Genomic DNA, 10,000 nt, shown 5'->3' with positions numbered 1-10,000 from the left:
GAAACAAAAGAAACAAATAAGAGTAGACGACAGACAAACAAACAAACAAACAAAACAAATCAAACAACCAAACCAAAAAGAAAAAGCAAAACGAATAAACAAGACACAAAACACATTATCAAAAGATTTTTTTTTTTTTTTTTAAGACCAACGAAAAACAAAGATCTTCACGACAACTCCTTCAAGACGAGTCCTTCCGACTGTCAAGAAAGTTCATCGGAAATCCTGGGTTGCACATCCTTTGCAGTTGCAGAGTGAAACACGAAACTTTCCTGTCCTGTCTTATCTAGGTGGTGTGTGTGACTGGCGAATATCACGTGAGTAAATAGGGGTCCAGAGCAACATAGAGGGGGAGAGATAGAGAGAGGGAGAGGGAGGAAGGGAAGGAGGGAGGAAGAGAGAGAGAGAGGAAGGGAATGGAAGGAGATAGAGTGAGAGTGAGAGTGAGAGTGAGAGTGAGAGTGAGAGTGAGAGTAAGAGTGAGAGAAAGAGAGAGAGTGAGAGAGAGAGTGAGAGTGAGAGAGAGAGAGAGAGAGAGAGAGAGAGAGAGAGAGAGAGAGATAAAGAGAGCGAGATAAAGAGAGCGAGAAAAGAAAAAAAGAAAGAGCAAGAAAATAGCAAAAAAAAAAAAAAAAAAGCAAAGAAGAACGTCCATATCAGAAAAAAAAAAAAGAAAAAACAATAACAAAAAAACAAAACACCCCCCCACCCCACCCAACCCCCAACACCCCTAACCCCATTTTCTCCACAAAACCCCCATAAGGACAAAAAAAAAAACTCCCCTTATAAATAACAAACCAACCCCGCCAAACAACGCAGTTACAATTAGCGACGGCGAACGGCTGCAAGAAACTGTCTTCCTTTGCAACTTCGAGTCTCGAGATTTGCAACCGAGAACTGAGTCAAGTTCTGTGTTGCAAGGAACATCGCAGTTCAACTTAGCTATTTGAGATAATTGCCTAGAAAGTTATTTGACGTTCTTGTTGCCTAACAAGAGAGGGAGAAAGGGAGACAATCTTGCAAATGGATATGGATCCTGTGCAAAGGAGGGGAGGAAGGGAAAAGGGAATGGGGAAGGTATAGAAAGAGGGAGAAATGGGTAAATAAAATGGGAAGGGAAAGGGAAAGGGGAAGGAATAGAAAGAGGGTGAAATGGATAAATAAAATGAGATGGCAAAGGGAAAGGGAATGGGGAAAATATAGAAAGAGGGCGAAATGGGTAAATAAAACTGGGAAGGGAAAGGGAAATGGGGAAGGAATAGAAAGAGGGTGAAATGGGTAAACAAAAAATGGAAAGGCAAAGGGAAAGTGTAAAATAGAGAGTAGAGAAAGAGGGTGAAATACGTAATGGGTAAATGGGTAAAGAAAATGAGAAGATAAAGTGAAAGGTATAGAAAGAGAGTGAAATGGGTAAAAAAAAAAAAAGAGAAAGGAAAGGGTAAAGAATAAAAAGGGAAATTATAGAAAGAACATGAAATGTATAATAAGTAAATGGATAAAAAAATGAATAAGGGAAGGGATAAGACTTCACAAGGAGATAGAAGTAGATAGAAGTGTAGAGAGAATATATAATGGGGGATGTGACGAGGAAACAGAATAGAGAAGCGATGTCACAAAGTCAGCTTGTAAATATCACTAAAAATATAACAAAAAAAGCTTTGACGTAAAAGGAATAACACATAAATCCTCGCAGTTAATACGACAGAAAATAGTACCAACAAAACACACTCTAAGCCAACAATGAAAACATGTATGATGATACACAATTATAAAGATAGAGTGAAAATAACTGAATTAAAAACACGTAATACATCAAAGCAATGATCATTGTGATGATAAATAACTACGTCAATGAATCAGAAGGAGAGTGAGAGAGAGAGAGGGAGAGAGAGAGAGAGAGAGAGAGAGAGAGAGAGAGAGAGAGAGAGAGAGAGAGGGTAGATGGAGGGAGGAAGTGAGGGAAAGAGAGAGAGAAAGATTGTCATAGACCTATAGACAGATAGATAGAGAGAGAGAGAGAGACCTATAGATAGATAGATAGATAGATAGATAGATAGAGAGAGAGAGAGAGAGAGAGAGAGAGAGAGAGAGAGAGAGAGAGAGAAAGAAAGATAGATAGATAGATAGAGAGAGAGAGAGAGAGAGAGAGAGAGAAAAAATCCAGTAAGAACATTCTAGAACACCACAAGCAACGGAAGCAAGCAGAAGCACACGTGATCTTGGACCTGGTACCCTCCCAGTGCAAGTGTACCTTCGTAATCTCTCGTGTTCTTTGGACCTTGGTATTCAGCGCGGAGGTAAGCCATCTATCTGTCTCTCTCTTGCGTATTGTGTAACCATACAGAAGGAAGGAAATGTAATAACTTTTCTTGGTATCTTGGGTCTTGTCCCTCTTTTTATTTTTTTTAAAGAGGGGAGAAAAGGGATCGTCTAGGTACCTGGGTATCATGAGACGTCGTCATCGTGGTATCATCTCCGTGGGTGTTGTGGCTTGTTTTTGTTGTTGTGGTTGTTGGGAGGAAGGATATGAACTGCTAGACATCTTGGTATGTTCTCAAGAGTTCCTGGTATTTGTATCTGGTACGTGGAGGTCTTATGGTGGTATCATGTTTAGGCGCCGTCGAGAGGCTGCCGTTCGGTAATTGGGGTCAAGAAACACGTGTCTACGAGCTGTTGTTTACGAGGAAGATCTGGGAAGGTTGCTTAAGTAAAACGGCTGAACTTTATACTTGTCTCACGTCGCCAGGAAACACGTGTGGTCTCTGTAAATGCATTATTAAAAGCCCGGCAGCGTTATGACATAACGATTAGTACCTCAAATGCATAATAACAACGTAAATACGTATCTTGGTGATTTATACAGACGGACGTAATCGCAAAGGCACGGGATGATTCACCAAGCGTGTCCACCGATTGTGAAATTCCGCTGTTGTTTTCCTCTGACTGCGCCTACGCCTACGTACGACCTCTGTCCTCGCTGACCTGCAAACAATCCTGACCTCGTGTGGGGGGGGCGGGGTTATCAGGACGCTTTGGTCAGCAATTGAGACATCGAGAGTACCCTCACCGCCATGTATTCCAAGACCAAAATTTGCTCTTCGACTTTGAGAAATAAACAACAACTTAAAACCCCAACTATCTGGAAATTCCATAAAAATAATAATGATAATAAAAGATAAATGAATTGATAAATAAATGAATAAATAAAATAGATAAATGGAAAAAAATCTTTATGGAAGAGAAAAAAGACTTAAAACCCCAACTATCTGGAAATTCCTTAAAACAACAACACCAACAAAAATATGTGAGAAATTATCATGAACCAGAATGTATGGGATGAAGCCCCCTCCTAATCATCCCTCTCTATCTTATCGCAGAGTGACAAAGGGCGTGATAAGAGCGGCGTCATGGAGCTTGTGACGGCTCGGAAAGGTACCAGGGGCGGCGGGAGGGACTCACTGTGACTAAGTAAATTCTTGCGGTTTGGGGAATTCACGCTGGCCGGGCACAATGGTACTTGGTACTGCCTTATCGTGACGAGGCTGACGAGGCGGTTCAGCGATACCCGTTGCATAATGACTGAGTCTTGCTTCTATCACGATAAGGTAAACAGTCACGGTGGGTAACAGCATGGCAAATGCAATTTTTGTAACCATGACAACAATTTTTTTTTTTTCAATCTCTCTCTCTCTATCTATCTGATTGTCTGTCTATCTATCTCTCTCTCACTCTCTCTCTCTCCCTATCTCTCTAGCTTTCTCCCTCTCTCTTTCTCTCTCTCCCTCTCTCTAACTCTCACTCTCTTACTCTCATTATCACTATTATTCTCTCTCTCTCTCTCTCTCTCTCCCTCTCTCTCTCTCTCTCTCTCTCTCTCTCTCTCTCTCTCTCTCTCTCTCTCTTTCTCTCTCTCTTTCACCTAACTCTTACTCTCTTACTATCACTATCACTATTCTCTCTCTCTCTCTCTCTCTCTCTCTCTCTCTCTCTCTCTGTAACTCTCACTCTCTTACTCTCACTATCATTATTACTCTTTTCTCTCTCTCACTCTCTTTCCCTCTCTCTCTCTCTCTCCCTAACTCTTAGTCTCTTACTTTCACTATCACTATTACTCTCTCTCTCTCTCTCTCTCTCTCTCTCTCTCTCTCTCTCTCTCTCTCTCTCTCTCTCTCTCTCTCTCTCTCTCTCCCTCCCTCCTCCCTCCCTCCCTCCTCCTCCCTCTCCCTCCTCCCTCCCTCTCTCCCTCCCTCCCTCCCTCCTCCCTCCCTCCCTCCCTTCCTCCCTCCCTCCCTCTCTCCCTCTCCCTCCCTCCCTCTCTCTCTCCCTCCCCCCTCTCTCTCTCCCTCCCTCCCTCCTTCCTTCTTTCCCTCCCTCCCTCCCTCCCTCCCTCCCTCCCTCCTTCCCTCCTTCCCTCCCTCCCTCCCTCCCCCCCTCTCTCTCCCTCTCCCTCTCTCTCTCTCTCTCTCTCCTCTTTCTCTTTCTCTCCCTGGTAACCAAGACCACGGGGCCTCAGACCAGCACGCAAGCCACTCACAGGCAAATTCTCAAAGACACCGCTCCATACAGACACATACAATGACTGGCAATCATCTTTTGTGTTTCCACTGGCTTTCGCATGCAAGTCTCCCGGATAGTTATTTTCGTGTTTTTGCAAACTCTTGAAGTACAAAGTGATTTTGCTTTATGAAGAGATCACTAAAATGCAAATAGAAAAGAAGAAAGGAAAAAAAAATGTATTTCGTTCCTCCTTCTACAACAAACGTATTCTGATATTTTTTTTCTTTGCCTTCTCATCAAAGTAGAAAGTAATTTTGCTTTATAGAAAGATCATTAAAACGCAAAAAAATATATATGTATATATTGCATGTTCCCCTGACTCCGAAAACAAGTAAATCTCTTGAAGATTTTTTTTTTCATCTTGTCGACTCATCAAATTACAAAGTGACTTTGCTCTAGAAAGAGATGAGTAAAACAAACAAAAATAAACAAATAAATAAATAAATAAATAAAGACAAATAGTTCTGAGTTATTTTTTAACTTATTCATCAAAGTACAGACTGATTTTACTTTATATAGAGATCAATAAAAAAAATCAGTAAAAAAAAACAAACAATCAAAAAAGTATATAAACTAATTTCACTTTATATAGAGATCAAAAAGAAAAAAAGTAGATCAGTAAAACAAACAAACAAACAAAAAAGTATATTTCCATCCCCCGCAAACAAACACGTAAGTTGCCTTAGCTTCTCTTCAGTAAAATCCAGTTCGTTCATAGTCTAAAGTGTAAAGTTTGATAGACCGGAGGGTCGTGATTCACTGATAAGGCATAAGTGAATCGCCCTTGTTGATGTCCAAGCTGTTCTCTTCGTAATGCGCATGTCACATTCGCTATTGTTATTACGTATGTTGTTCTCTTGCTCTAAAGAAAGGGGGAGAAATGGTCTTAGATTTAAAAAAAAGAAAAGAAAAGAAAAAAAAAGAGAGGTTGTAATGATGTCTCTTACTTTGTTTTTCGTTTTAGGGTTCCTGTGTTTTGTTAGTTTTCTTCTGTTTCTTTCTTCTTCTCTTTTGTCCTTCTCTTTCTTTCTCTGTCTCTCTCTCTCCCTCTTTCTCTTTCTCTCCTTCTTTCTCTCTCTCTCTCTCTCTCTCCCTCTCTCTCTCTCTCTCTCTCTCTCTCTCTCTCTCTCTCTCTCTCTCTCTCTCTCTCTCTCTCTCTCTTTCTCTCTCTCTCTCTCTGTTTCTCTCTCCCTATCCCTCCTTCTCTCTCTCTCTCCCTCTCCCTCTCCCTTTCCCTCCTCCCTCCATCCCTCCCTCCCTCCTTTCCTCCCTCCCTCCATCCCTCCCTCCCTCCTTTCCTCCCTCCATCCATCCTTCCCTCCCTCCCTCTCCCTCTCCATCCCTCCCTCCCTCCATCCTCCTCCCTCTCCCTCTCTCTCCACCGACCCACGCTCCCCGCCTGTACCCCACCCCACCCCCCACCCCCTCCAGCGCGCTCCCTCTATCATGGCGTAACTCCCAGAAAATCCCCGAGCGAGCAGTGCCGGGCGAACCCTGAGATAAGACAGGGGGGTGGGGGTGGGGGGGGAGAGGGGGGATTTCGCCGAAGATGCCACCGGCGGGGGGGGGGAGGGTTGGGGGGGCGAGAGCATTTCCTGACGCCACGCGGAGGGTAGTGCAAAGGGGGGGGCGGATGGGGGTGAGGGGAAGGATGGATGGAGGGGGTGGATTGGGGAGGGAGGGGGGATTTGAGGGGCGGGGGAGGGGGTGGATTGGGGAGGGGGGTTTCGGGGGGGATTGGGGGGCGGGTGTGGGGTGTGGGGAGGGGAAGGATGGAGGCGGGTGGATTGGGGAGGGTGGATTGGGGAGGGGGGGATTTGGGGACAGGTGGAGGGGGAGAGTGGAGTGGGTGAAGGGGGAGGTGGATTTGTGGGGCGGTGGAAGGGGGTGTTGGTGGTGCAGGGGATTAGGGTGTGGATTAGCGGTGGATTAGATTAGGGGTCTGGATTGAGGGTGGAGCGGATTAGGGGCACTAAGAGTGGGGGAGGGGGTATTAGGGGGCGTCGATTAGGGACGAGGGCGGGAATTTGGATTGAGAATAGAGGGGGATTAGGGGCGTGGATTGGGAATGGAGGGATTGGGAATGTGGATTGAGAGTGAAAGGAACTAGGAGGATGGATTTGGAGAGGGGTTGTCAATGGAAGGGATTAGAGACGTGGATTGGAGTAGGGGAGATTAGGGGGAGTGGATTCGGAGGGGATTAGAAACGTGGATTTTTGGTAGCGGTTAAAGACGAGAGTCGGATGTGGTTGGATTAAGCGGAGTGGATTGTGTGAAGGGAAGATTAGAGGAGTGGATTGTGTAAAGGGAAGATTAGAGTGGATTGTGTGAAGGAAAGATTAGAGGAGTGGATTGGTGTGACGGGTATATGGACATGGATTGGGAAGATTAGGTGGATTAAGTGGATTAGAGGAATGTGGATTGGGCGTGGATTAGTGTCTCTGCGATGTTGTAAGAATAGAGATAAAGATCTGGCTAATATTAATAACAGAAATAACCATCAATTAAATAAATTGGCAACGGTGCTTGTCATAATAATAATGATGCTGACAACAACAAAAATGATGATAATGATAATGATGATAATAATAGTAAAGATGGTGATGATGGGGATGATTGAAACAATTATAATGACACTGATTACAGTAACGATAATAGATGAATATAATGGTAACAGTAATAATTATAATAAGAGTAATAGGATTAACAACAATAACTATAGTGATGATGGTAGTAATGGCAATAACAATGATAACAACAATGATAATAATTATTTGAATGATAATAGTAATAATAATGATAATGATGATAACAATAATAATCATGATAATAATGATAATAATAATAATGATAATAATAATAAGGATAACAATAATAATAATAACAATGATAATATTGACGAAAGCAATAGTAATGATAATAATGACGATGGTAATGATAATCATAACAACAAAAATAATGATGATAGCAATGATAACCTCTTTCTCTTCATCTCTCTCTATCTATCTACCTACCTATCTATCTATCTACCTATCTATCTATCAATCTATCTTTTTTTCTCTATTTCTCCCCCCCTCTCTCTCTCTCTCTCTCTCTCTCTCTCTCTCTCTCTCTCTCTCTCTCTCTCTCTCTCTCTCTCTCTCTCTCTCTCTCTCTCTCTCTCTCCAAACAGATATATAGATAGAATTGCACACACACACACGTGGCTAAGGCTATTTCTGTATGCCCTGTGGTCGTATGTATGTGGATATGTGGATTACCTAACATCTATTGCATGCCTCCTTGATATGCTGTGTCAATTCAAGACTTGCGTAGACATTTCAAAACAGTACAAAACACGTGACGTGACCCTCACCCCCCCCCACCCCCCCCCCGCCAAAAAAAAAAAAAAAAAAAAAAAAAAGTTGCATTGCCGACACTTTGTGGCACTTGCTTAAGAGAAGCATCTTATCCCGTTTTCTTTAATGGTGACGTAATGGGTTCTAATTACGCAATTCTTTCTCTAACTCTCTTTCTCTTTCTCTCTCTCTCTCTCTCTCTCTATCTATCTATCTATCTCTAGTAATCTATCTTTTTCTTTCTCAACCCGGCCACTCATAGTCTTTTCGTCTCTCCGTCTTTGTCTATCTATCTATCTTTCCATCTATCTATCTATCATTCTATCTATCTATCACTATATCTATCTATCTATCTATCTCTCCATCTTCCTCTTACTCTCTCACCCCCGCACCCCCCCCGACGCACTTACTAACTCACATTGTTCCCGCGTTTCATTCATAATTTTATCAGCAGCACCCTGGCACTCCTCTCTCCCCACCCCCCTCATCCCTCTTCCTCTACCCCCCCCCCTCTCTCTCTCGCTATCTCCTACCCCCCTCCTCCTCTACCCTCCCTCGCCCTCCCTCTCCCACCTCTCTCCCCCTCTCCTTCCCCTTCCCTCTCCCCTCACCTCCCTTGCTCTCCCACCTCTCTCCCCCTCTCCCCTCGCCTCCCTTGCTCTCCCCCTCTCTCCCCCCTCTCTCCCCCCCTCTCCTCCTTTCCTCCCCCCCCTCCCTTTCCCCTCCCACCCCTCTCCCTCCCCTCTTCCCTTCCCTCCCCACCCCTCTCCTCTTCCCTCCCCAATCCCCCCTCTCCCCCCCCCCCTCTCGAGAGCCAATAGCAGAGTCGAGAGTGTACGCCTTCACGCTGGCCGAGGGGGGTGTGTCTGGGTGTGATCGGCCGGGCACTGCTTGGTACACTCAAGTGGCTGGGGCGTTGGGGGGGTGGGGTGGGGTGGAGGGGGGGGAAGGGAAAGGGGAAGGGGAGTGGGAAGGATAGCACGGGGGTGTATGGAGGTGAGTAGGAATGGGGGGGGGGGTTATAGGAGAGGAGGAAGAGGGGATGAGGGGGTGTATGGGTGAGTGGGAATGGGGGGGTTGTGGGGGGAGTAGGATAAAAGGAAGGGGATGATAGGACGGGGGTGTATGGGTGAGTAGAAGGGGGTGGCGTGAGGAGTAGGATAGAAGGAGGGGGATGAGGAGGGGGTAGAGGGGTGAGTAGAAGGGGAGGTTGTGGGGGAGTAGGGGAGTAGGAGGGGGATGAGAGGGGGTGTAGGGGTGAGTAGAAGGGGGGGGTTGTAGGGGGAGGAGGAGGGTGATGAGAGGGGGTATAGGGATGGGAGAAAGAGGGGTATAGAGGGAGAGAGGGGAGGATAGGATAGGGAGACTGAAGGAGGAGGAGGAAATAAAAAAAAAAAATTTTGAAAGACAATGATAGAATTGAGAATAGGGATGGAGGGGAGGAGAGAGGGATGGAGGAGGAGAGGGGTGGAGGGAGGGAAGAAAAGGGGAACAGGAGGAGGAAAAGGAAGAAAGGAGATGGAGAAAGGGGGTGTGATCTGATAGGCGATTGGGGGTCGGATGGGTGAATGTGACATTGCGAATGGGTGCATGGGGGGTGGGGGAGGGGGTGGGTGTCAGTGATGACAAGGGAAGGAGGGAGGAAAAGATAGACAGATAAATAGATAGAATAATACATCGAAAGATAGATAAATAGATAGAGAGAGAGAGGGAGAGAGAAAAAAAACTATAATAAAAGTAGTAATAATCAAATAAGGAAGAGAGTGAACTGACCAAAGAAAAAGGAGGATGCAGAAGAAAAAGTGATAAGCAAGAAGAGGAGGAGGAGAAGGAGGAGAAAAAGAGGAAACACAAAAAAGAAATGGGAAATCAAAATATAAAAGAAACATATAAAACGGAAAAAAGGAAAATAAGCAAAAGCAAGAAGGAAAATAAGAACTAGGGAAAATACGATGATGGAAATAGTATCAACAAAATAAGGAGAAAAAAAGATAAAAGATAAAGAACACCCTTAACAGAATTACAAGGGATAGATAGATAGAAGAACAAGATCAAGAAACAGGACAATAAGTAGAACAACAAAAAAACAACAATAACAACAGCAA

The sequence above is a fragment of the Penaeus vannamei genome, chromosome 24 (assembly GCF_042767895.1).
Source record: "Penaeus vannamei isolate JL-2024 chromosome 24, ASM4276789v1, whole genome shotgun sequence".
Taxonomy (NCBI): Eukaryota; Metazoa; Arthropoda; class Malacostraca; order Decapoda; family Penaeidae; genus Penaeus; species Penaeus vannamei.
Note: the sequence above shows the minus strand (reverse complement) of the source record.